The sequence below is a fragment of the Phaenicophaeus curvirostris genome, chromosome 4, assembly GCF_032191515.1.
Source record: "Phaenicophaeus curvirostris isolate KB17595 chromosome 4, BPBGC_Pcur_1.0, whole genome shotgun sequence".
Taxonomy (NCBI): domain Eukaryota; kingdom Metazoa; phylum Chordata; class Aves; order Cuculiformes; family Cuculidae; genus Phaenicophaeus; species Phaenicophaeus curvirostris.
Genome location: NC_091395.1, coordinates 34,818,132 through 34,845,236, shown reverse-complemented (window position 1 = coordinate 34,845,236; position 27,105 = coordinate 34,818,132).

Below are 27,105 nucleotides of genomic sequence, written 5' to 3'. Positions count from 1 at the left end.
GGACATTTTTCACCCCAGCAACAGCATCAATGGAACACTATCTGCCAAGTCTCTCATTTAGAGTTTAACAGCTAATTTGCTGAGTATTTAGTTGGGGCTGAACAAGCTGTAGGCCAGAGCTGGCAGGCTAACTGGTTTACAGGGAGCTGCAAATTGTGGCTGTTGTGGGATGACATGATGCTGAGTGTGGGGACTGGAAGTAGAGACTGGAAGTAGAGACTTCCAGTCACTAGTTTTCCTTCCTTTCATGCTGAGGCAGTATAAAGAAAAAAGAAATTTCACTGTAATGAAAAAGAGCACTGATCTGGGATTGTGTGTATAGAAGACTGCAAAAAAATAGGGAGACCAGAACCTTTTTTTAGCAACATAATAAAAGATTATTTAATAATGCACAAGTGAAAAAGGGACAAAATAAAGATTTGTACAAGGCAGTGGAATTCTGGTGATTCCTATCTTCTCGTGATTCACTTTGCCTTCCTTTAAAGTTTCTTGTGTATGTATTATATATTTCATCTTACTATGGCTATGTACAACTAAAGTTTGCCATTTATTGCCATAAGAAAATACAATATTAACGTTATACTATAATACAATTATAATATCACAATAAATAATATGGCAATTGAGCTTATGACAGGTACAAAAAGGAGCTCCAGGTCTATGTGGTTGCTGCAGCCTCTCATAAATTCTACCACATGGTTTCTGTAGGACAGAAAGATATAATTACCTGAAAGGTCATTCTTATCTCACAGTGGAAAGACCACTCTGGAAACATCAGGCACAGCTATCATTGGACCTAAGCAAATCTGCTGATCTAGGAGACAAGAAGAGATGACAAAAACTAAAATCAGTCAAGTATATTTCAAAAGCATCATCTGATCAAAATATATTTCTCTCAAATGTTGCCTTGCAGAAAATTTGCTTCATTTCTGCCGCTCAAATTTTAAAACAATGTATATCCAATATTGATAATAATATTTTTTTATAATCTTAACCTTTGAAAAGCTAGGCCTACAATTATAAACAGGATACCTGAATAGTTTTAGAAATCTTAAAAATCCAGTTTTATTTATTCATTAAATGGATGTTGGGGAAAATTGAAAATACATACATAACTTTGAAAAAAATGTTTTTATGATACTTAGTGACAACACTACCCTCCAAAAGTCTCCAACCTTCAATAAAGCACAGTACTACAAACCCAGTGTGTTTTCTGACTATAGCAACTGACAATGCCAGTGAGATAAACAGAAACACACAATTCATTCTTAACAAGAAACCTTGGTCTCTCAAATGCTCAAAAAATATTTTGACATTTCAGCGTGAACAAAACATAACAAAATTGCCAGTACCACTGGAATTCTCTGACAGGGATCATATGGAATTCCACAGTTCTCCATCTCAATGTTAAAGGCAAAACACAGCTGAATTTGACCGAAGCCAAAGTTCTGCTGTTTTGAGTATAACCACATGACTACCTCATATCTCACACCACAAAATTCTTGCAAACATTCTATGTTGTAACCTAGGTATTTCTAGAAGTGTCCCTCCTGATTTTTTCTCTAAGAGATACCCTGAGAAATACTCCACCATAATTGATTTCTGATTGTAATTGATTGTGCGTCCATACCACACACCTCCCTTGTCATTCTTTTGCACTGTATGTTATCACAGTGTTTTTCATTGCTGTCTCTTAATAAATACCGTAAATCAACCTCTACTCCAAACCAATCTTTATCGCTAAACCTTGTTCATCATGGTAAGGTGTTTGTTGGTTCCTCATACAATCATCAACTAATTTCAGCTGAGTCTTTGTATCTTACGGCATACTTTTGATGTTTCTTTTTTTCCCCTACATCCAGTGAAGCAAAGGCTTGAAGTGGTTTCACTCACACACACACACAAAGAAATACAGCTCTGGCTGTAATTTAAAAGTAGCATCTTCAAATATATTTCTGTGTGAGTATACAAATTATTTTCTATGGTATCTATCTGTTCTTGCCTCGAATTTGAATCCTGTTATTATGGGCTCAGGACTGATGTTGATACTAGCTATAAAAATGTACATATTTCTATCCCTGCCAATAACATTCATTTGCAAAATTGTAGTCCCCAGAAGCTAAAGAAATCTCTCCATTCATCTAGAAAATATTATTCCAAGTGATTGGTAAGAAATTCAGTAGGTTTTTTTATAGTCAGATATAGTTATTCATGGTCTGTATAATCTTCTGTTAGACCAAGTGTATGTCTCAGTTTTAGTATGTCGCTATCCTTTAATACATAAAATCAAAAAGTAATTTTGACAGTAAGCCTTGTATTAATTATACAAACTGATGATTTTTTTTTCTTCCCTTAATAACTACATAAAACAGTTTGAAACTCAGGAAAATTAATAACTCCTGTGTTTTCAGTACAACATGTATCATGTGACTGTTAAAATCTAAATGTAGGTGTAGGAAGAAATATGAAAATTTCTTCACCTACAAGCTCTGAAGCAAGTGAATGGCAGCCACATATGACATCACTGCATAACAGAAACAGCTATTTTCCTTTCAGGCTTCTAGAGAGATGCTATCTACATCTCAATTTAAAGGTGCTGATGCACTTAAGAATTTCTCCTATGGAAAGAAAAATGCAGGAATGATGCTTTATGCCACCTTGGCAACATGGTTCTGGCACCTTTGGAAATTAATCAAAAAAATATTATGCACCTGCATGGATTTGACTGGATGCACTTGAGATTTAGCAGGAATTAGTAGGCAGAAGGGGACTAAACCCGTAAGCCTCTTCCACATTTCTGGAAGGTTTTTCCAATCAGCTTACGCTGCTAAAAACTTAAACATAGATCAACAATAATGAATGATGTTCATTCACTCATATAGTCATCATATAGAAGGAGCTATTTCAAAATCTGTGAGGTATGAGGAGCTTTTTACGAATATTTATATTAAATTAATAAATGGTGTATCACAGGAAGAAGGCTCTAAATTTTTTTCTTAGTATGTGTGCCATCATGGGTTTATGAAGGGCAGGTCTTGCTTAACCAGCCTGATCTCCTCCTATGACAAGATGACCCGCCTAGCGTGTGAGGAAAAGGCTATGGGTATTACTTACCTTGACTTCATTAAAGCATTTAACACCATTTTACACATCATTCTCCTACAGAAATTGGTGCCTTGTAGCTTAGACAGGTTTGCTCTTCGCTGGGTGAAAAACTGTCTGGATGTCCAGGCTCAGAGAGTTGTGGGAAACAGAGCTAAATCCAGTTGGCAGTCAGTCACAAGTGGTGTGCTCAGGGCTAAGTGTTGGGGCCAATTCTGTTCAACATTTTTATCAAGGATCTGAATATTGGCATCAAATGCTCCCTCAATAAGTTTGCAGATGACACCAAACTGTGTGGCAGTGCTGATCTGCTGCTTGAGGGAAGGAAGGTTCTACAGAGGGATCTGGACAGATTGGATCAGTGGACCCAGGTAAGTTGTATGAGGTTTAAAAAGGCCAAGTACAGGGTCCTACACATTGGTCACAACAACCCCATGCAATGTTAAAGGCTTGTGGAAGTGTGACTGGAAAGTTGCCTGGTGGAAAAAAAGTGGAGGTGTTTGTTAATAACCAGTTGATCATGAGCCAGCAATGTGCCGAGGTCACCAAGGTGGCCAATAGCATCCTGGCTTGTATCAGAAATGGTGTGGCCATCAGGATTAGAGAAGAGATTTTGACCCTATACTCAGTGCTGGTGAGGCCGCACCTGGAGTAATGTGTTCAATGTTAGGTCTCTCAGTACAAGGACATTGAGGTGCTGGAGCATTACCAGAGGAAGGCAATGAAGATGGTGAAGTAGGCAGTCCAGGAGACTTCTGGAGTACATTGAAGATAACTTCCTAGTCCAGCTGATAGAGACCCCCACACAAGAAGATGCAATACTGGACCTTATCGTCATCAATACAAGTGAACTCATCAGTGATATTAGGATCGGAGGCAGCCTGGGCTGCAGTGATCATGCACTGGTGGAGTTCAAGCTCCAGAGGGATATGAGACAGGTAAGGAGTATAGTCAGGACACTAAATTTTAGGGAAGTAGGCTTCCAGCTCTTCAAAGAATTACTCAGTTGGATCCCTTGGGACTTGGTCCTTCGAGACAAGGGAGTGGAACAGAGCTGGAAAATATTCAAGGATGCTTTCCATAAAACATAACAGCACTCAGTCCTCATATGCAGAAAATCAGGCAGGGAAGGGAAGAGGCTGGGGTGGCTGAGTCGAGACCTGCTGGTTAAACTAAAGAGGAAGTGGGAACTGCCCAGGCAGTGCAAGCAGGGATGGATAACCTGGGATGTGTATGGGAACATTGCCCGGTTGTGTAGGGATGGGGTCAGGAAGGCCAAGGCACAGCTGGAGCTGAACTTGGCAAGGGAAGTAAAGACTAATAAGAAGGGCTTCTACAGAACATCAATCAAGAGAGGAAGGTCAAAGAGAACGTACCCCCACTGATGGTTGGAAATGGTGATCACATATCAACAGATGAGAAGAAGGCTAAGGTACTTAACAACTTTTTTCCTCAGCCTTCACTGATAACCGCTCTCCTCACCACTCCTGGGTCATGGGACAGCAAGATGGTGACCAGGGGGATAACCCCCCTCCCACTGTAGAGGAGGATCAGGTTTGTGACCACCTGAGGAACCTGAACATTTATAAGTCAATGGAACCTGATGAGATGCATCCCAGAGTCCTGAGGGAACTGGCTGATGTTGCCAAGCCACTCTCCATGATGTCTGAAAAGTCGTGGAAATCAGGAAATGTCCCTGGTGACTGGAAGAAAACGAGCAGAAAAGACGACCCTGAGAGCTACCGATGTGTCAGCCTCACCTCTGTGCCTGGGAAGATCATGGAACAGATCCTCCTACAATTTATGCTAAAGCACATGAAGGACAGGGAGGTGGTTAATGGCAGCCAGCATGGCTTCACCAGGGGCAAATCCTGTATGACCAACTTAGTGGCTTTCTATGATGGAGTAACTGCAGCAGCTGAAGAGAGACTATTCATAAAGAACGAGGGGGAACAGGTATAAATTGGAGAAGGGCAGATTTAGGCTAGACATTAGGAAGAATTTCTTCACCGTGAGAGTGGTGAGGCACTGGAACACATTGCCAAGGGAAGTTGCGGATGCCCCGTCCCTGGAGGGGTTTAAGGCCAGGTTGGATGGGGCCTTGGGTAACCTGATCTAGTGGGAGGTGTCCCTGCCTATGTAAGGGGATTTGGAACTAGATGATCCCTTCCAACCCTAATGATTCTATGATTCTATGTGTCTGGAGCACAAATCTTCTGAGGAGCAGCTGAGGGAACTGAGGCTGTTTAGTCTGGAGATGAGGAGGCTGAGGGGAGACATTTTTGCCCTCAACAGCTACCTGAAAGGAGGTTGTAGTGAGGTGGGTGCTGGTCTCTTCTCCCAAGTAACAAGTGATAGCATGAGAGGAAATTACCTCAAGTTGTGCCAGGGAGGTTTAGATTAGATATTGGGAAAACTTCTTTACTGAAAGAGTGGTGAAGCATTGGAACAGGCTGCTTACAGAAGTGGTGGAGTTATCATCCCTAGACGTATTAAAAAAAAACTTATAGATGTGGCAGTTTGGGATATGATTTAGTAGGCATGGTGATGTTGGGCTGATGGTTGGACTTAGATGTCTTTTCAAACCTTGATGATTCTATGATTCTGTGATTCTGTGATTCTATGCTTATTATTACCAATTTATGGAGTACTGCTGTTGTTTTTTACTGTGCTGAACATCATAGATAGAGACAGTTCTTTTTCCAAATAATTAACTAGAATGAGCCGAAAACATTTAACTTCCCGAAACATTTGCCACATCAGGGAAATTAATGATGTTTGTAGGTGTATGTTGCTGAAAGCTGGCCAAGGTGATTTTAATGGGTTTGATAAAGTATGCATATGGTAGAGCTGTTGTATTGTGGGGATAATACACAGATGTGCCTTGTGCCAGCATTCACAGCAGACAGCTCCTATAAGATTGCCTGGATACTGTACTTCAGACCTTGCAGATTGGAAGCATTCCCACAAATGAGGGACATGTGAGTGTCAGATATGTGCTCCACATCCAGAAGCACACATGGTATGTTTTTTAGTCCATCCAACAGGAGTTGCTCTGCTCTGGGAAGAGTTATGTAGCTTAATAAGGTGGCATATTAGAAATATAAAAGCCAGCTCATTTGGATACGGCTACTAGACATTGCTCGGGGGAACTGGACTTCACCAATTTTGGGAGGAAAGTCCTGGTGGAAGCATGGGTTCATGTGCCATGCAGTTGATCTACTTACATACAATTGTCATTTGCTCACAATTTCCAGATGTTCAACAGCCTGGTTGAGCTCTTCCTTTTTTTCAGGTTTCCAGATGTCCAGAAAGCACAAAGAGCCACACTCTTCTTCAGTCAAATAAAGTTTCCAGACTGAAAAGAAGGGTTTGTCCACAGAATAAAAGAAGTACAATACACAGTTTACAGAAGATTCTGTGATATTAGCTGGGGTGGTGACTTGGACTAGATGTTCAGGGCTGCAGGTTCTTTCTCTCACTGAAAACTATCAAGGACCTGAAAGCTTTTCAACAAAATTTGGCATGATGCCACAAAATTTCAGTTTTGATAAAGTGTCGTCTTTCTAGTAAAACATGGTTTCAGCGGAAAATTCCTGACTCACTAGATTAATCTAAACAGATGCTGACAACGTGGTTCAAACATACAGGATGCACAGGAAGACAGAGCAAATTTCAATTTGTATTTGGACTCCAATCCTACACTAAGTTATGTGTAGCCTCACTCCTGAGCACTGGTAAAGCCTTGATGTGGGATTGGGGTCACGGTAATGGTCAGTTACTATTGAAATTCTTCCCAGAAGAAATTTGTAGGGGCCTCGGCATAATTCTGCCATCACATTCTCACCTCTGCAGTGTGAGCAAAGGTATTCAGTATGTGCCTTTTACTATATCTGCCTGGGCCACAGACATGACAGTGTGGCTGGCAGAGTTGCAGGCCAGATGTATGGCTCTTCTGCTTTCCTTTTGGGATATTTGGCAGAGGTTCAGTGATGTAACAGTGTACTGCCTTCTAAACCTTGATGCACATGACAGACCAAGACTAATGGTTTCCTTTAAATCTGGGGCTGAATACCATTGTTGGCTTTGAAAATTCCAAGAAATGTAATTTCACTTTAGATCACTATAAATTTATAAGCTATTGTACAGTGAAGGAGTAATCTCCTGGGAAATGATCATAAACCTATTATATTTTCATTAACAATCTGTTTTCACCATTGACTTAATCCACATTTACTGTTGTGGAATTTGATTATGTATTATAAAGCACCACAAAACAAAAAAGTACTTATCGAAGTATCCATTTTCCTGGTCATGCTGAATCACTCATTTCCTTGGTTTAAAACCTTGCATCCTTTCTATCTAACTCAAACAAAGCTAGCCTGTGTGTTTACTGTCATCCACCTGGAAATCAACATAGCAGTTTATTTTGTTTTTTTCCTTTACTACAAGGAAAGAAAAAAGAAGAAAAGAAAAGAAAAGGGGAAGGAAAATGGAATAAATATTTTAATAAATTTAGTGCATTAATTTTATTTGAAAAGGTTTTTCAGTGCTCTGCACTTTTCTTTTTATTTGATTGTGTAGCAGTTGAACACCCAGACTTCACTCCACAGCTCAAGCCTGCAAAACACACTGAAAAGAAATACTAATCTATATAGTGCAATCCACTTCCTTGGGCCTGTTTTGGAGGTGTGATATGATCACAGGTTGGGAGAAGAAGCTGTTAGAAAGGCTTTGAATTTGGCATGCATGTGTTTTGGAATAAATCCATATTTTATATGTGATGTGGAATCTTGTGTCACCATCGTCTGGGTGATTATTCTGAAATTTGGAATTCCTTGCTGTCACACAGTGATAGCCACTCCATTTTGTGAATTATACAGAACAGTCTATAGAAATGTCAGGCTATTTATTATGTACTTCATTGCCTAGTGGTCAAACAGGTTTACTGCATTTTAAAAATACTCCTTTGAAATTACTACTTCTGTTTAACTGCTAAAGCAGGAAGTCAGCTACTTGTAAATAAGCCCATTGATCATCATTAAGTAAATCAAATATGTTAAATTTCACCTAGCTCTCAAATAGTTGGCTCATATTTTATAGCAGCTACAGTTACAGATGACCGACAAGAGCTGCATGTCAGTGTTACAGTTTTGCAAGTAACATTTCCAACTCAGTCAACTGCACTGATTTTAAAGCAAAAAGTAAGATCTGATGATGTTAACCACTGTGTTCTAAAATTTGCTGAAGAGTCTGTGAAACATACAATAATAGGGCTGTGCAGAATATTTTTGCATCCTCCAATGCACCAGGAGAGAAAATAATGTCAAAGAGAAGTGCATAATTGCAATAGAGAGATCTTACTCATGAAAGGCATTGTGCCTTCTTTATTACTGTTCAAAATGGATCTAAAAAGATCAGAAAAGAAGCAAAAGGAGTTTCTCTTCATGTTCATGAGTTTTCTACTTAACAACTTGCTTTTACCTACTTTCATAACAATGCTATGTACAAGCACAGACTAAAAAGGGGAAAGGTCTTGGAAGTCATATTGATAAACTATGTGTGGATCCCACAGCTGGCATAAAATATCTTGTTTGGGCTGTAAAAATATATTAGTACGTCATGTTATCTTCATAAATTCTTCCAACACATAAGGTGGGTAGTGTCCCCCTGAATCCCAAGACTCATTACTATTTCTGCTTGCTCTTACCATTCATCAGCTGCTTTGTCATACAGAGCAGGCGTGTGGCTGGGGCCAGAGCATTATGATTCTGGAGGGGCAGATACTGAGTGAGTTATTAGGTGTGGCAGACAGCCCTGTTCCTAAATACTCCCGAGAAGGTTCTTCACTTAGGCAAGTAACAATTATGGTGGCATTCCCGACCTGCAGAATGCCAGAAGGTTCTGAATATAGCTTGCAGGTTTCAGTTCCATTTACAATGACTCTGATTAGGCATTAATCATGATTTCCAGAGCTTTCCAAAGTTCACCTAAGAAGTTCAAGCATTTAGGACATTCACAAGTATTTGTGTTCCACTATAGCAATCTGACTTGCTTGTAAGAAAGCTATATATTCTGTTTCTGTGTGAAAAGCCAGAATCTGAGACCCCAAGCAACTAAGAATTTGGATCTCTGGCATAATATGAGATAGGAATAAAATCTGTAAATTAACTGAGGCATTACACTGCTTGTCACACTTGTGTGAGTTTAGAAGTACCAGAATATTTTCCCTTTTGTATTTTATTTTGATTTTTGTGTTTGTCAAACTTACATATTTTAAAATAGCTGTATTTAAGAGGATATATTCTCTGTTTGCTCTAATGAGTAATGCTTTATTTATTTAAAATAAAACTATTGCTTTTTCCTTACTATTTGGAGGCAGGGAGAATTTAGTGCTTTTCCAGACAGCACTGCCAGATTAAGAATTAATTGGGTACTATTTAAAAGTGATGTTGCTTGATTTTAATAAATGAAGCCTGAGTGATCTAGGTATGTACCTATCCTCTTTGGAAGTGACTTAGTCCCTTTTAGTGGAAAATTAACTAACTTTGGCCTGTAATATTGTTTAAGATTTAAAAACACCCCTATTTGTTGTTTAGGATTTCACTCATCTGGTATGACGAAACAACCTTTGCTTTCAGTCAAATCAGCTTTGCTGTTTGTTTCACTTCAGAACTAAATCTTGTAAAACTGATGACAACTTTTCTTTTGCTGTTTAATAAGTTATGTATTGTCAACAACAGGACAAGAACTTGGAGCAGGAGCTCCCCATAGGAATTTTTTAGTGAAAATACTTTGCTTTAATATTTTAAGAAAAGTGCTTAGATTATATATTCATTATTACATTCTGTTCTTCTAACCGATGTTTTTATTTAAACTATTTAAATCAGTTTGCTGCTTAGATTTTCATTATAGGATATAGATAGGTGGGAAAATATCCAAGAAATGTTATGATAAAAATATGAATTGCAGCTCTAAAAAGACAACATGGGTCAGTTCATGAGATTGTATCCTAAAAGGCATTCCCTTTGATAGTAAAGGAAATTTCCACATCAACTTTGACACATAGCTCTCAGTAGAGTGCATATAAATATTGGTGACTTTCAGAGCACATCATACATCACACAACTGCAGTTTTCATATCCACTTTTATATACTTCAGTTCTAATTTTGGTCTCCTTCCACTTCTAAACAAAGATTAACAAAATTACCTACATTTGAAACTATTTCCAACATTTCATTCCATTGAGCTGTGAAGTTTGGGAGAAGAAGCAAGTTCAGATGCTTGTGAAGAATATTTTCTATTGCCCGACATCTGAGGAAAGGCTCACACTGATGCTTTTACTTAACATGAAGAAACCTTACATGCGAGCAGCCTGTAATGATCTGCCTGGAAAAAGACAATTGAGACAAATATTGCCTCAAAAGCCAAGGTAGGTCTTGTAATTTGCTCTTCCACTTGATTTTCTTGCCTTCTCCAGTAAGTGCCAGCCCAGTATGCTATACTTCACCCAGCCTGCTCTGATGACAAGCACTTTTGGAGAGAGGACAAGGAATCTTGCACAATCTGGCCCATTCCTACTCCTGTCCTGGCAGCAAGGACATAGAAAGCCTTGATGCCTGCCTTCCTGCCAGTGCTGCAGCCCAGGCTACAGGTAGCTATCTCCGAAGACTTTTATGTCACTTCCTTTATTAATTGATGATTGAAATCTTTAGGATTAACTTATGTTCTTGGGCCCCCTGCACTACAGAGAGAGGATAATATGGGCTCTTGCTTTCTAGGTGATAATTTTTGATAACACTAATTCTGTTAACCTTCACAATTGTGACATGTTATTTAATTCTTTTTTTCCCTTTATTTTTTTCCCACTAAAGTAATTTACTGTGATTTATGAAATATTTGGAAAAGACTCTTTCAAAGTTAGACTCTATAATCACGTTGGAAGGAAACAAATCTCTCTCACTCTCTCCATATTGGATTATGTCAAAGATTAGCTTCAATTTAAGCAATGTTGTATGAAGTTTTCCAAAGGATTTTCTTTTTAAACTACAACCATATGTTTTACTCCAATGAAACAGCTTACATATTGGGTATATGAGATTGATTGATGACATTTGCTCCAGTCATTTCACTAGTCATTTATTCATTTAAGGTTAGGTTGCGAATGTTTATTAAATAATTGGCAAAGTAACTCATGGATCATCATTCCATGTTTCTGGCAAGAAACAACTGAAGAACAGTAATTTTAAACAAAAATATTGCAGATTGTGATAACACGAGTACACAGGGATATTCGTTATTAAATATCTTCTTTATCATAAATTCTTGTAGTTTATCCTAACAAAAGACCACAAACAAGCCTATAGAATGAATATTCACTGGCTCAATGGCAACCTAATGCCATGCCTCCCTCTTTAGTCCATCTCCCACTCACAAAAACATATCATAGCATGCATCATCTTCATTTTCAGTTTTCTTCATTGGCACAAAACAGAATATTTAAAGTCTTCTTCATTCTATCTAAGACTATTGAGGAAATGGATCCAAGCTGCTAAAGACATCACCTTACCTCTCAAAGCTGCAGACTGTCTCGATGCTCTCCCTCTCAGTTTCTCAGCAGTTGAGCTTTTTCTGTTGTTAGTGATGTTTTCAATTGACTGAATCTTGGTCTTTCCTGGCAGACTGCCCAAGACAACAATATTTCTTTTTTTCAGGAAGGAAGATCAACTTGAGGAGTTGTTATTTTCAGATAGCATATAGAAACAGCTTTCTTTGATTTTGGCTTTCAAAAAAGCAAAAGTAGTTGGGAAAAATAAAAGAAAAAAGGGAGGACAGCAGGTGTAGGATGGAGGTTATATAACAGCTTCAGCCATCTCACATGAATGTTCTTTTGGGTAATTCCTGAGTAGACTAGAGGCAGGAAAAAGGGGAGGGTGTAGGAATGCATGGCTTACTGGTGTGGTGTGAAGACGAAAGGCTGGAGTTTCATCACACTAGTGGATTTTGGTTCCAGGACTGTAGGTCCACCTCAGCCCTTCACAGGCAGTGAAGCTCACTCCACTATCTGGTCCTAGACGATGTTACCTATTTTTTAGAATGAGGCATAATGGACTTATAGACCAATCAACCGGATTTCCATTTTCTGGAAATACCAGAATAAATAACGTCTGTAAGCAGGATTAAAAGCACAGGGTAATGACTAAGAACTCAAAACTATTTGTCAAAAATCAGTAATATCAAGAAATATTAATCAGATTCCTACTGGTAATGTCATTGTGAATAGGAACAAGTAGTAGATATGATACAGATTGACTGCAGTGAAGTGTCTGACATGATCTCAAATTTCCTTCTCAGAAGTAAAGCAATGAAACACAGAGGAATTGAAACTGTTGGCAAGTGGGTAAACAACGGGTGAACTGTCCTTTGTGAATAGTTGTTGGATTGAAATAATTGTCGGACTGGAAGGATCTATCACCCAGGGGCCTGTGGGAATCTATGTGGGATCTGGGGTCAAGAGTTGCCATTGCTAGGAATCTTGAGTAATCACACATCTTAGTTTTTATGAGCCATCAAACAACTTGGAGAGTCCAGATGTGTATTTGAGGTGATATCAACAAAATTGGAGAGGTCGTCTGATGCAATAAGGGTATAATTCACAAGGTACAACATAATGAACTACACTGGAGATCAAATAAATCATTCATACAACTGCAGGAAGGAAAAAAAGCACAGTAAGCATGGTGGGTTGGTGGGGTGTATGGTGGGCGTAAACATGAGAAAAAAAGTGTGGAGATGTAAAAAGAGCTAGTGTCCAACTGATTTATATATGAGGTAAAATTGTGAAGGTGTATCATCATGTGAGGAACTCTGTACCTGTTACTGAACACTTTGGATTGGGTTATGGTGGGCATAAAAAGATTTGAACCAACAGAATGTTAATGGCAGAACAGAAAGGAATGACAAAAATGGTCAGACAATGGCCCAGAAAACATGAATTGGAAGCAAAGGAAGACAGAGAATATACAGAATAACTACTCCAACATATAAAAGTTGTTGCAGACATAAAGAAAAAAATATCCATCTCCACCAGTAACAGACTGAAAAGTAATGGATTCTGGAATAGGGAGAATTGCCAGCAAACCACTTTAACAAACTTTCTTTAGGTATGGTCAAAACATGCTTGATATTGCTGTGGGATGGGGACATCACTCCTTAGAGTCTGTTTTTTAAAAAATAATTATTTTTTGTGAAAAAAGTAGGCAACACAGCTTCTTTTAATTTACACATTCGAGTGTAAATATACAAGATTTCTTATAGTAGGACAATAGCACTAATACTTCGGTGTAATTAAGTATGTCATCTAATAATGCAAATGAGATTAGCAGAACTACTCATTTCAAATTTAAATCACTTGCCATAATTAACTTCACTGACTATTATAATTATTATACTGACTAGATTATTGCATGCAGAAGTTGCTATCACCAGCTAGAAATTTTATGTGAGGGAAAAATTACTTTATCTATGTTTCTTCAAAATTATTTTGTACAATTTTATCCATACAGCAGCAATTCCTGATACTTCTTGAATGTAAATACAACTGAAAATGAGGAAAGTGAAGGTACACAAAATCTTCAGTTTATTTGTTCCAAGCAAACAATTCAAGTTGTGGTATATGAATACATATTAATGCATATTTCCATGTTTTGAAAAAAACTTTTACAGTGCTTATAAACCTTGTAATTTTGTCATCAGAAAGAAAGTAAAGGTATAGCAGCTTCCAACACACTGAAGGGATCATGCAAATTTTACATTATGTGTTAATTCTAGAAATTAGTTTGTTTAGATTATTGAGGAACATTTTAGGATAGAGGAAATGAAGAAGCAAGAAGTGCAGCTGGCATTTTAAAAGGGAACTTACATGATAACTGCCAAATACCCTGCAGCAAAGAGGTTTAATAAAACAAATAGAAAAAGCACCAGGATGCTTTCTTTATTGCAGCATTACTAAAGTGTAATAAGGAAATCAAACATACAACAAAGTAAACTAGAATACTGGTCTTACATTATTGACCTGTTAATAAATCATACTGTTAGCCCACTGTTAAATGCAAATGGATTTGTAAGCAGTAAGTAACAAATATGAAAACTCATCTAAAATAGTTGATGTAGAATCTATTGAAGATAATGCCTTCCAGGAAGTAATCACTGTAAAATGATGGGTAAAAAATTCAAACTAATTTGATGGCCTATTTGATGCAGCTGGTGGGGAACCTAAACAGCAGTCTAGACTTTATGTTTACTACTCTGTGAGGGCTTCACCACCACCAATAAACGGTGTGAATTCTGGGTGATGGCTTCTAATCAGCCCAATATTACTCCCTGCATCATTAATGGCTTGACTCACGTGCAAGTACCCTCCACGGCTGTCAGCCCACACTAAATTAAAAAAGAAAATAAACAACATGAGCCACCTGGGACCTGCAGCCTCAGAAGCTTCTTGTGACTCCAATTGCAATATTTCCCCTGGTGACCACAGAATACTGGATGAAGAATGAACAGCCATGAGCTTGGCAGCAGAATCTGAATCTGCTCTTTTGATTGCTGGGCTGTACCTGGAACAGAGACTTTTCAGGGTGCTACTACGGGACTACACTGCACACATTCAGAGAATGTCTCACCTTTCTAATGCAGTTGTGGTTTGTGCAGTCACACAATAAATGAGCAGCAGGGTTGAGAATACAAGTCTCCAAGTTCTGCCTCCTAATCCCATTCTTCAATCATTGGAATAAAGTGAAAAAACCCATCTCTCTTTATGAGTATTTGTCAAATCAATTTGTGTTGTGGTACTACTTCAAGGTCCTGTGGTATCAGAAAATCTTATAATCCATGGACATATGGACATTCAGTCCTTTCCAGGATTTAAAATCAATTCAACTGCATTTCCAGAGATATTTCTGCCTGAGACTTTCAAGGAATGCTCACAGCTACAGGTTTGGCTATTAAAGATACATTTCTGTGTTAAACAAAATTGTCTTCTGTATTAAAATTGACAGCCAGGTCCATATATTCAATAAAATAAAGGAAAAGTTCACTGTGAACAGTGCTACAATGGATCTCAAAATTCTTACAACCCTTTGGAGTGCACTCTCATAGTAAATTCATGGAAATCTTTCAAAGTCAGTCTTGCCTCTCACATAGAGCAGAAAAGCTGTCAAAACCAAATTCTGACCCCATTTGCTTATATAGGATTCCAAATATGTGCAATAGATTTCTCATCATTTCAAGAATGAACAAAACAAATTTTCTGACAGGATGGTTTAGAAGCCCATATTCAGTCTACCTCAATATTTCTTGGATTTAGTGATGCATTCTTGGTCCTTCAGTGTCCCAGCAATGCCAGCACAAGGACTGCTTTAATCTGCCAGCACCTGCTCACCTGCTGCCACCCCACCTGGCTGTAACCAGTCTTTAGACAGTGAGTACAGCATACCTTGAGCTATGCCAGTCTGAGAAGGTGAGGAAGCACCCAGAGATTTAGGCCTCCTGAGGGGGTTCAATTGAGCAAGCATCTTGGGACGCATGCCAGCCACAAACTGACCAAACGGCTTCTCATGAAAGATGGCTGCAATCTCAAAAGAGTAAGGCCAGTAGCTACATTGAATATAAAAGGTAGGTTGTCAGAATGACGGACACCCAAGTTTGTGAGGCTGAGAACATTCAAACAGACTTTTTCCAACATGCTGAGAGAGTTTACTCACCATGAGACTCAAGGTAAGTTGGGCAGGACCGTTCTCCATTGCTGGAATTAATGTTGTTGCATTATATGATTGTGGACAAAATAATGTAAGATTAACAGGTCTGGAGATGAATTGACAGTGCAGATATGAGGGAGTGTCCACTGGGTCTGTTCCTTACAGTGGAGAGGATAACTTCCAATGTCTAGTATCTCAGTTCACATTAACTAATGAGTGGATAGAACATATTGGAACTTTAAAAGACAAGACTGAGACCTGCTCTTCTTGCCCAAGTTTCTCTTTCTTTGCAAGCAAGATTTCTGTACAGTGAAATTCCAACATAGATGTGACCACTTACACACAGCCATATGATATGTAGGACTCACCCCTGTCCTTAGAAGAGATATCTTCTCCTAACATATTGTGGATCACTCTGAGTTCAGAATTCTACTTTAGAGACCAGGGATTCCATTTTTTTTTTCTTTTTAATGTGGCCCCAAATATCTTTAAAATATTACATAATGTGTTGTGCACTTCTGTGGTAGTCTGTTTAATCTTCTCTGCCTTCTAGCTTGCTGTTTCTTCTTTTCTCAGAAGCTGAGCTCAAATTCTCCCTCCTCATCTAATGTGGAAGTTCATCTCACGCTGCTAGTAGAGATTGGTATTATTTTTTCTTACTTTATGTAAAAGAACAAACATGTTTTGGTTGAAATGCAATTGGAATTGTTTCCTTATTGTCTCCTATACTTGCCTTTTTTTCCTAAGAGTTCATGGAGCTCTTTCTTATGATTAATGGTTCAATTTTACTTAAAGATTCTCACTTGCCTACCACTCTTTTAAGCCAACTTATTCCAGTATAAACTTTCCTAAGGCTTAAATAACCAGGGAGCTGATGCTTTGCTAAGTATGTCCTTTGTTCCTCTTGCTCTTCTAAGCAAAGGTAGTCAGGTGCAGAACATGGCACTGCCATGTGCCATTTTCTCCATGCTGTTAGTTCTATCCTCTGTGCCCCTTTAATTACTCTTTAAACTCTATTATATACCTCTATCTTTATCTCTATCTCATCTACATCTTACTCTGTTTTCTTTTGCTTCTCTACTTTTTGAAGAAGAGAGGCACGGATCATCCTTTTTTTTCTCTAACATGAGAAGAATTTGGCCTATTTTTATCCTCATCTCCTGCTATTAAATGTTAAGAAGAGCAGAAATCCCTTCAGATTCTATATTCCAGATCCACTCCTAGGATGCTGAATTAACTGCTACCCAAACCAAAAAGAAACTCAGTTATCTTTACCATTTATTTACTATTGCCATACATACTCTTAATTCTTACATGTTGTTACTGTTCTGTTGTTGTTTTTTAGGTGGAATTTTTCTTTGCTGCTGATACTGAGACTTTTGGGATAATTGTTTCCTCCACTGCCAGGAACTAGTTTTCTTCTCTATAACCTCTCAGCTGAGCTTTCCAATGTATTTACTTCTCCAAAAAAATAGCTGTTAAATTCCCTAGTCTCTTCTTCCAATGGGAAATAATCCTCCACCATCTTAGATAATCATGAGCTTGTTGCAGTCCAGACATAGTAAAAGTCAGCGATTTATTATAGGCAATGTTATGCAATTACAGTATTATAGCAGCTAGTGCATTTCTTTTGTGCGTAAGCTGTTAAATATAACAAAAGCCTATTGTTTTCAATGAAGGGAAAGCAAATAATTTTTAAAATGTGATTAATTGTGTAAGTATGGACCTTTTAAGTACATATGGTAAGCCCTATGCTATGGGAATGGCACTTACTGCTCTCTCAGCATGAGTCTGACGAAGTAAACAAAAAGTTAAAATATAGCCGATAGTTTCCCTGGCGTTCATTAACATAGCATAGAAAGCAGAAACTAGCCACATTTTATATAAAAAGACTCTAGAAATCTGTGTCTACTTACATTAGCATTAGTCAATTGGTGGGTACCAACTATGCACATAGCATGCTTTATTTATAGGTCTGTATAGTAGTCAAAAACATTCTATCACAGAAATGTGTTATTCATTAATTCATATTTTGCTCAGCCTTACTTTACTTCTTGAACCCATCCAGGTGTTTTTTAAACGATGAAGGTAATTTAATACCAAACAGCATTCACATTCACCCTATTTTTCAACTCCATGTAACTAAATAGTCCTCCTGATTCTGTCTATTATTTACCTTTAATTAGATCCCATATATTGCAAACTAGAGTTTGTCTGTGTTTTTATGACAAAATTACAGACAATGTAAGAAAATTAAGGTGGAATAAATGGTCAGCTTACTGAACAGAGTATTTCACTATTAATTATTTCTCAAATATCCATTCTTTATATCGAGTGGAATGGTAAATAGTGCTATAGGTATATGCCTCTGCTGCCTAATTTCTTTTTAAAGTGTTCATTTAAAATGCTTAACATTTTCAATATAGCTTACCTTTTCAAAGCTCTGTATGAGATGTAGTCACACATTACAGAATATAGATCATATGAAATGACCTCAACAAATCCAGCAATGTATGCAATGTATATGTGTTTTCACTAAAGAAGCTTTATAGGTTTCCATGACTTAACTTACGAGGTTTAAGGGGGTTTGAAGAGGAAAAACAAAACACTTTTCTTGCTGGTTCTTTTTGTCTTATATGTGAATGAGAACTTGATATAATCTAATTTTAAACATGAGGAAAAATTAAAACAAAGTTGAAACAGGGACAATATATCAACATTAATATGCTGTCAATTATTGGTTATTACAGTATTTGTCATGTAAATCAGTCATATAAATAATTTATGAATAGTCATAAATCAACTTCTTCCAATTGCAAGGTACACAGCCATTGCCATTCAGTGATGTATGTAAATATTGGTGTCAAAGCTACTTCTAAAACACAAACATTGCGGGGAGAGGGAGAAATCTTACTGCCATTAAGACACAGAAGCCTTCGAATTCTGAAGAAAAATAATGATTAAGCCAGAAATAACTTTTTATAATTAGAGTTGATAAAAGAGAAAATGTCAGGATTGTAAATGAGTTCTGCAGGTGTACAGAGTGTTAAAATAAGATAGAAGGCTTTTGATGAATATTCACAAATTTTTGCTAATATCTTTGAAATACAAAAATCATAGAATCATAGAATCACCAGGTTGGAAAAGACCCACTGGATCATCGAGTCCAACCATTCCTATCAAATACTTAACCATGCCCCTCAGAGGCTCGTCCACCCATCCTTTAAACACCTCCAGGGAAGGTGAATCAACCACCTCCCTGGGCAGCCTGTTCCAATGCCCAGTGAACCTTTCCGTGAAAATTTTTTTCCTAATGTTCAGCCTAAAAGTTCCCTGGTGGAGCTTGAGGCCATTTCCTCTTGTCCTGTCCCCTGTCACTTGGGAGAAGAGGCCAGCTCCCTCCTCTCTACAACCTCCTTTCAGGTAGTTGTAGAGAGCAATGAGGTCTCCCCTCAGCCTCCTCTTCTCCAGGCTAAACAACCCCAGCTCTCTCAGCTGTTCCTCATAAGGGCTGTTCTCCAGCCCCTTCACCAGCTTTGTTGCTCTTCTCTGGACTCACTCCAGAGCCTCAACATCCTTTTTGTGGTGAGGGGCCCAGAAATGAAGACGGTATTCAAGGTGCGGTCTCACCAGTGCCGAGTACAGAGGGAGAATAACCTCCCTGGACCTGCTGGTCACACCGTTTCTGATACAAGCCAAGATGCCGTTGGCCTTCTTGGCCACCTGGGCACACTGCTGGCTCATGTTCAGTCGGCTGTCAACCAACACCCCCAGGTCCCTCTCCTCCAGGCAGCTTTCTAGACAGACTTCTCCTAGTCTGTAGCACTGCATAGGGTTGTTGTGCCCCAAGTACAGGACCCGGCATTTGGCCTTGTTAAACCTCATGCCATTTGACTCTGCCCAGCGGTCCAGCCTGTTCAGAGCCCTTTGCAGAGCCTCCCTACGCTCCAGCAGATCGACACTTCCACCCAGCTTAGTGTCGTCTGCAAACTTGCTAAGGGTGCACTCGATGCCTTCATCCAGGTCATTGATAAAGACATTGAACAGGGCTGGACCCAGCACTGAGCCCTGGGGAACCCCACTTGTCACTGGCCTCCAGCTGGATTTCACACCATTTCCCACCACTCTCTGGGCCCGGCCATCCAACCAGTTTTCCACCCAGGAGAGTGTGCGCCTGTCCAGGCCAGAGGCTGACAGTTTCCTAAGTAGAATGCTGTGAGAAACTGTGTCAAAAGCTTTACTGAAGTCTAAGAAGACAACATCCACAGCCTTTCCCTCATCCAGTAGGTGGGTCACTTTGTCATAGAAGGCGATCAGATTAGTTTGGCAAGACCTGCTTTTCGTGAACCCGTGTTGACTGGGCCTGATCACCCAGCTCTCTTGCTTGTGCTTCATGACAGAACTCAACATCACCTGTTCCATACTTTCAAGCTTTACTTGCAGAACAAGATGATTGTTTCCTGTTGGATATTTTTGTTTTCTTTTAATTTATTTTTTGATTGAATTTAGTTTAATTTAATGGATTTATCTTCCTTTTTTACAAAAAAACTTAATTACAACACTGTCACATGCTTCTGTATATTTCAGTTCTCAGATACAGACAGACTGAAAAATCATATTTTTCCTCCTGTGTGGAAACTAAATTCTCAGCCACTTACAATATCCTTGAGGTACACAGCCCTAGATAAACATACAGTCATAGAATCATAGAATAGTTTGAGTTGGGAGGGACCTTAAAGATCATCTAGTTCCAACCCCCCTGCCATCAGCAGGGACACCCCACTAGATCAGGTTACCCAAGGTCCATCCAATGTGGCCTTAAACACCTCCAGGGATGGGGCATCCACACACCCTGTTTTGTAGAGCAGTACAATGTTTTAGAAGGGTTTCAGGCATAACCAACATTTCTTGATTTTTTCTGCAGTCTTTCCAGAAGGATTCCAGAGGATGCAACTAGACATTTGAAAGGATAACCAGGACAAGTTCAGTTCTGCAAATTCGTGTTTAAAACATGAATACTGTTTCACAGCTTGACTGTTAGAAGTCTCCAACAGAGACTTCTGTGTATCTCATCTCATGTATGACTCTTAAGGCAAAAAGGAAAAAAAGAATCAGGCCAAGTTTAATATATTTCATCAGGCTGTATGAGATTTAAGAGCTCATCTCTTCAGACTTGCCCAGCTGTAGCAGCAGTCATGTTACAGTAATTCTGTTCCTTAGCTCAGAGTTTGTAGATAGGAAGATTGCAGCTGCTCATTTATTTCGAAGAGTAAAGACAGGGGTCACATTCTACAAAATGAGTCTGGGTTGTCTGAAGGATCTATCAATCAGGCTGATGGACAGCTGAAGAAAGCAGAGAGTTTAGATGGAAACATTGCCTTGAGTGAAACTTTCTCATTAGAAAATTTACCCATGACTTTATCAGCTGCCTGAAGTTCAAAATGAAGGAATCTACTACTGGAGTAGCAGACTTCAGTGAAAAGCAGTCTTTAATAGTGTTTCACTGTGAATAATAGTGGTCATAGGCACTTGCTAAATGCTAACTTAAGAAAAGCGTTTGGGTCTAGCATACAATTTAAGCAAAGATAAGGTTTCCATGTTTAAACCAATCAACCTTAATCATTACACATCCTACTTTTTGATGTACTCTACAAGTATCATAATCTTAATCAAATTGAACCTATCTCTAAAATAGTTTAGGACATCTGGTGTTTAAGGGACTTAGTTTAAGTCCCTTGAGGGGCCTGGTGTTTTACACAATGGCAGAGGAATCCCAAAACACTTTGTCAGCAGTGAGTTTAGCACAAAGCATAATCGGTTCCTCTTCCAGTAGGAACATGGTCCTAGACACATGCAAAAAGTCAAAAAAGCCTTGTAGCACAGAAAGAGCTGAGAAGACTATAATATCTTTCCTGTATTTGGCTTGCTGGTGTATATACTGTTGAACCTGATGGACCAAGGCAAATGAGCCTTATATAATGTATATCTACAGTATTTTTCTAACAGGTGTTTAATTCAGAACCAAGTGGAAGTCCTTCAAGATTGCTGTGGCTTGAGCTAAATAAGAGTAAATTTTTTGACTCTAACTCAATCTTTCCAAAGTAATTTCATTTTCTGAAAGCAAGCAGCATGTTTTCCAGACAGTTTATCTCTAGAAATGATAACATAGGGCATTGGTATGCAAAAAGGCCAATGCTTATACTTACTCCTATAGTAAACAAGGCCATTCTCAAGCTGGCTAAAAAGGGCCACACCTGCAGGGAGGGGCAGACAGGATAAGTGACCCTAAACTGACAAACAGTATTCCATCCCACATGCACCATATTTGGTATAAAACTGAGAGATCACGAAGGTCTTGCCCTCTTCTGCAATGGCTGACATCCAGTGAGAACTGTATCTACTTGTTGCTTCTGTGTGTTCCTGAATCCAGTTCCTGAGTCCAGATCCCTCCTAGCTTCCCTTGTGTCTGTGCTATAGTATTTGTGGTGACATATAGTCATCAGGGGGTGGGGTGAGGGCATGATCTCATATATTTGTATATATTTTATTACTTTATTATTATTTTCATTATTAATATTTCATTAAAACTGTAGTATTAATTTCCAGCCCTGGGGAATGGGAGAAGTGGGATAATGGGGTGGGAGAAGGGATTTTGGGAGCTCAACTACACAGTTTTAGCTGCTGAAATTAACCATGTTTGGGCTAAACCGTGACAAAGATGCATGCATAATCACACAATTTTACATCAAAACAGAGTTTGTTTTCTCATATTGCCCACACATATCCTTTTGTGAGGTCAGTGATATAAAATAAAGATGATGAGAAGAAGTGGGTGAAACTTCCAGAAGCCAGTCAAGCCCTGTCTTCAACACTGCAGTGATTCATGTACACAGCAAATATCCACGTAGGCTGGTTACGCGTCTCTGTGTTTTGCTTGATGTTCCTTAATAATGTTTACTAGCAATGCTGAATCATCCATAACGTATGTGTAAACAATTAAGCCGCAGGTGGTTTTCAGGTTCTACCACATTGATATGCTGAGGACTCACCCAGTTCAGTTTCTGATTGTTTACAATCTCCTGCTGTGCCTGCAATATGCTTGAATTGTGCTTAAAACACATAAATCTGCCTTCAAAGGCAGCTTGGGAGGCAGAAGTGTGGCTAGGGAATTTTAAATGGAAGGGACAAGCAATGGCTACAAAGAGCTCAGTTTTTAGTAGTAGGTATCGCAGTTTGTTCCAATTACAACACACACTAGAGTGTGAAATGTTCAAGCCAATCTAGTAAAAAGAAAAAGTACACGCAATGCTGAAATTAACACCTTTGTAATTACAGACAAGCTCCTTTACTACTACTCAGCAAATGCAGCTGAAGGAGGTTTTTAGAAATGCAAGCATAACGGGTTGTGCAGTAGGAAATGTGACAATTTTTTTCAACCTGACTTGATAATTGGAACCTTCTTTAACAGCTGGATGAAATCATTTGCATTTCTGAGCAGGAGAATTTAAAAGTGTACTGCATCTGTATTTGCCTCACTGAAAACTAGATGAAAAGGGTTTTCTTTTGCAATTAAATGACTTGCATCCCCCTTCTTTCCCTCTTGTAACATTGCCATTACAAAACTATACATTTGGCATTCTTCAACAAAATTTATAGCTCTTTTTGCAAACTGAGCTAGTAATAGGCCATTACAGGGGCAAACATGCCTTTCATTTGCATTGAGTGAGCTGTCTCAGGCTCATGGTAAAATGAATAGCTGGATATTCCCCAATAATCCCAGTCCCTCACTACTCACACACATTCACAGTAACTCATACAGGAAAATATCATTGAGTGTGCCTTTTAATTTTATTCATGTTTCAACTCTAACCCTGCAGAAGTTTCTTAGTGCTTGTAGGAATATTTTAGTTAGCTTCATTTGCCAAACAGATCTTCCCCCACTTTATTATACTGTCATTATTATTTCTACTATATAGGAAGTATATTGTCACATATCATATATCAAAACATTACTAATGCCACTAAGACAATGCCAAGACTAGTCACATGATAGGCATGAAAAGTCATCTCAGTTCTTCAGAGAGCCTCGAATGTCAGCTGATCAGTTTCTGTCCAGGACAGAAGAAGGAATCTCTCTTTCTGCTCTTCAATAAAGGCTGAAAAGCAGACACCACTTTGTTGCTGAGGACCTTTTGAAATCAAGGCATGCTCTCATCCAAGTGCTTTTTAGATTTAGTTAATCTTAATGTTTTCTGTGGAAAATATAATTTGGCAAAATTTAAAAAGCTTACCGCAGAAACCATTTGAGATAACTTTTTTGTTTGCATAGATTTCTTTTTTTTGCATAAAGGTGAGAAAGCCCATATTATTCAATTATATCTTAAAGGATAGGAACAAGGCCACAAGTAACCTTAATTCTGGCATTTCCTAACCTCTTAAACCTTACCTTTGCAACCTCATCATCCATTTGACAACATATCTTCCTGTAATATAATAAGAAATCTCTCCACAACACATGGAAAGTAAGGAGGTGATTTGCAACAGCCAACATGGCTTTGCTAAGGGAAACTAGTGCCTGATGAACTTGGTGTCCTTTTGCGTTGAGGCCAGAGCATTGCTGGTCAAGGGAAGAGTAACTGAAATAATCTTTCTGGACTTGTGGAAAGAATTCAGCACTGTCCTACACAACATTCTTACCTCTAAACTGGAGAGACGCAGATCTGCCAGATGGGTCACTCAGTGGATAAGTAATTGGCTGGATGGTCACACTCAGAATTGTGGTGAATGGCTCAATGTCTGAGTAGAGACTGGCAACAAGTGGTGCTCCTCAGGGGTTATTATTGGGACTGGTGTTGTTACACATCTCTCTCTGTTGGAGACATGGACAGTGCGATTCAGGGCAGGCTCAGCAAGTCTGCTAGTGACACCAAGCTCTGTGGTGTGGTTGACACACTGGAGGAAAGGAATGCCATCCAGAGGGAACCTGGCAGTCTTGAGAAGTAAGCCTGTGAAAACTTGATGAAGTTCAACAAGGCCAGGGGGTGTTGGTGGATGAGAAGCTCAACATGAGCTGTCAATGTATGCTTGCAGCCCAGAAAGCCAACGATATCCTAGGCTGCATCAAAATAAGTGTGTTCAGCAGGTCAAAGGAGGTGATTCTCCTCTTTTCTTTATGCCTGTGAGGCCTCACCTGGAGTACTGCATTCAGTTCTGGGGTCCTCAGCACAGGAAGGACATGGATCTGTTAGAGCAAGTCCAGAGGAGGGCCGTGAAGATGATCAGAGGACTGGAGCACCTCCCATACGAGGACAGGCTGAGAGAGCTGGACTTGTTCAGCCCTGAGAAGAGAAGGCTCTGGGAATACCTTACAGTAGTCTTCTAGTACTTAAAGGGGGCTGACAGGAAAGATGGGGAGGGGCTCTTTATCAGGGAGTGTAGTAATAGGATGAGAAGTACTGGTTTTAAACTGAAAGAAGGTAGATTTAAATTAGCTATTAGGAAGAAATTTTTTACTGTGAGGATGATGAGGCACCAGCACAGGTTGCTCAGAGAAGTTGTGGAAGCTCCATTCCTTGGAGATGTTCAAGATCAGATTGGACGAGGGTATGAGCAACCTGATGTAGTAAATATTCTTGCCTATGGCCAGGGGGTTGGAACTAGATGAACTTTAAGGTCTTTTCCAACTCAAACCATTCTATGATTCTATGTTCTCTCTCCCTTTAGGTCTCTAGTTCAGCTATTCCAATCTGCTTGTGCAGTTAACCAAGTGCACTATAGTTCTGATCTTTACTGCTGATTTTTTTTTATTTTTTTGTAGGGGAGCAAGTTGAAAGCAAAATACTAAACCAATTAAAATTCTTTAATATTTACTCTTTCTTTTATCTAGTTCAATTTTTCTGGTAAACATAGTATACTACATATTTAACAAGAAATGTGTAAATAGGTTTTAATATCGGCTATCAGTACTAGCAGCATCCTGACTATAATTAACCTAGGAAGAATTAGTGTTTGGTCTTCCCTTACTGTAGTACACATTGCTTTTCACTTGTATATCTTAGCAGAAAATATAGTGTATCTGGTCACCATAGGAACACATTCCCCATCTGCTGCATTATCACATTTTTTCCCCTTGACTTATGTAGATTGCAGTCCTCTCTACTATGTTGTCAAGATATGTAGGGGCCATTTTCCTCCCCATCTAAAAAGAGTTATGACAGACAGGAAAGTAGTCCTGTTTCTTAACTCTTGGAATACCGTGACTTTTCATGTACACAAAGTTTTCAACAGTGTACATCAAAGCAATTCCTCCCTTTCTAGCCTTTCCAGCAAAACCACATTTGAAGAAAATGGTTTGGGAATCATGAAAATGCTTTTTAAGGAAAAAAATGCAGTTTCACTTTGCAAAATTTTGTGTCTTATTATGCACCATGAGCTCCTCTCTGGCCAAGCCATATGGCTTATCATTATTGCTGCATGCTGTTGTGCAATGGGAAAAAGTTAGCCAAGAAGCTTAGCCCGTATGAAAGCATGGGAACTAGGGGGCACTACTCAGATTCCCATGAGACACAATAGGCCAGAGCAGATTAATGTTGAACTGACTTGAAACACAGTGCTTGAGTTCAGCTACAGAAAATAAAGCACTTTGATTTAGTAAGTCAAAACTAAACATAGACATTTCCAAATTGAATTATTTTGGAACATTTCATTCCAAGAAAAAAATCCTGATATTTTAACTTTTTGTTCCTTTTCTGAAGGAAAATAATGTTGAAATACTGTTTTCTTTCCTGTGGGATATTTTCTGTCCCCATTGAGGAAAAAATAGCTTATACAAAACAACTGAATTTTTTGAAGTCAATAATGTCTGTGTATTGTATTCAGTGGTTTTGTTGCCAATATTTTTCAATATAAAACATAATGAGAATTACATAAGAAGGACATGAAAACATTCACAGTTTTGTGAGTTACTGGAAAATGAAAAAGACCTATGTTCCATACATAAAAATCAATTAGATAATTTGCATTTATAAATAAAGAAGTAATAAAACTTTTATAAAAAGACACAGCATAACCACAGGACTAAATTCACTTGTTTAAACTTTTGTTTTTGCTTTAGACAAGTTCTGGTCTTCTCATTCTGAAGGAATTTAAGACAATTTTAATAGTTCATTAGTTTTAGGCATATGGTATGAAAATCAGGCAGATAGCCTGATTTTTCTGTGATTTAAGATCAATCTCTGCTATCAGATG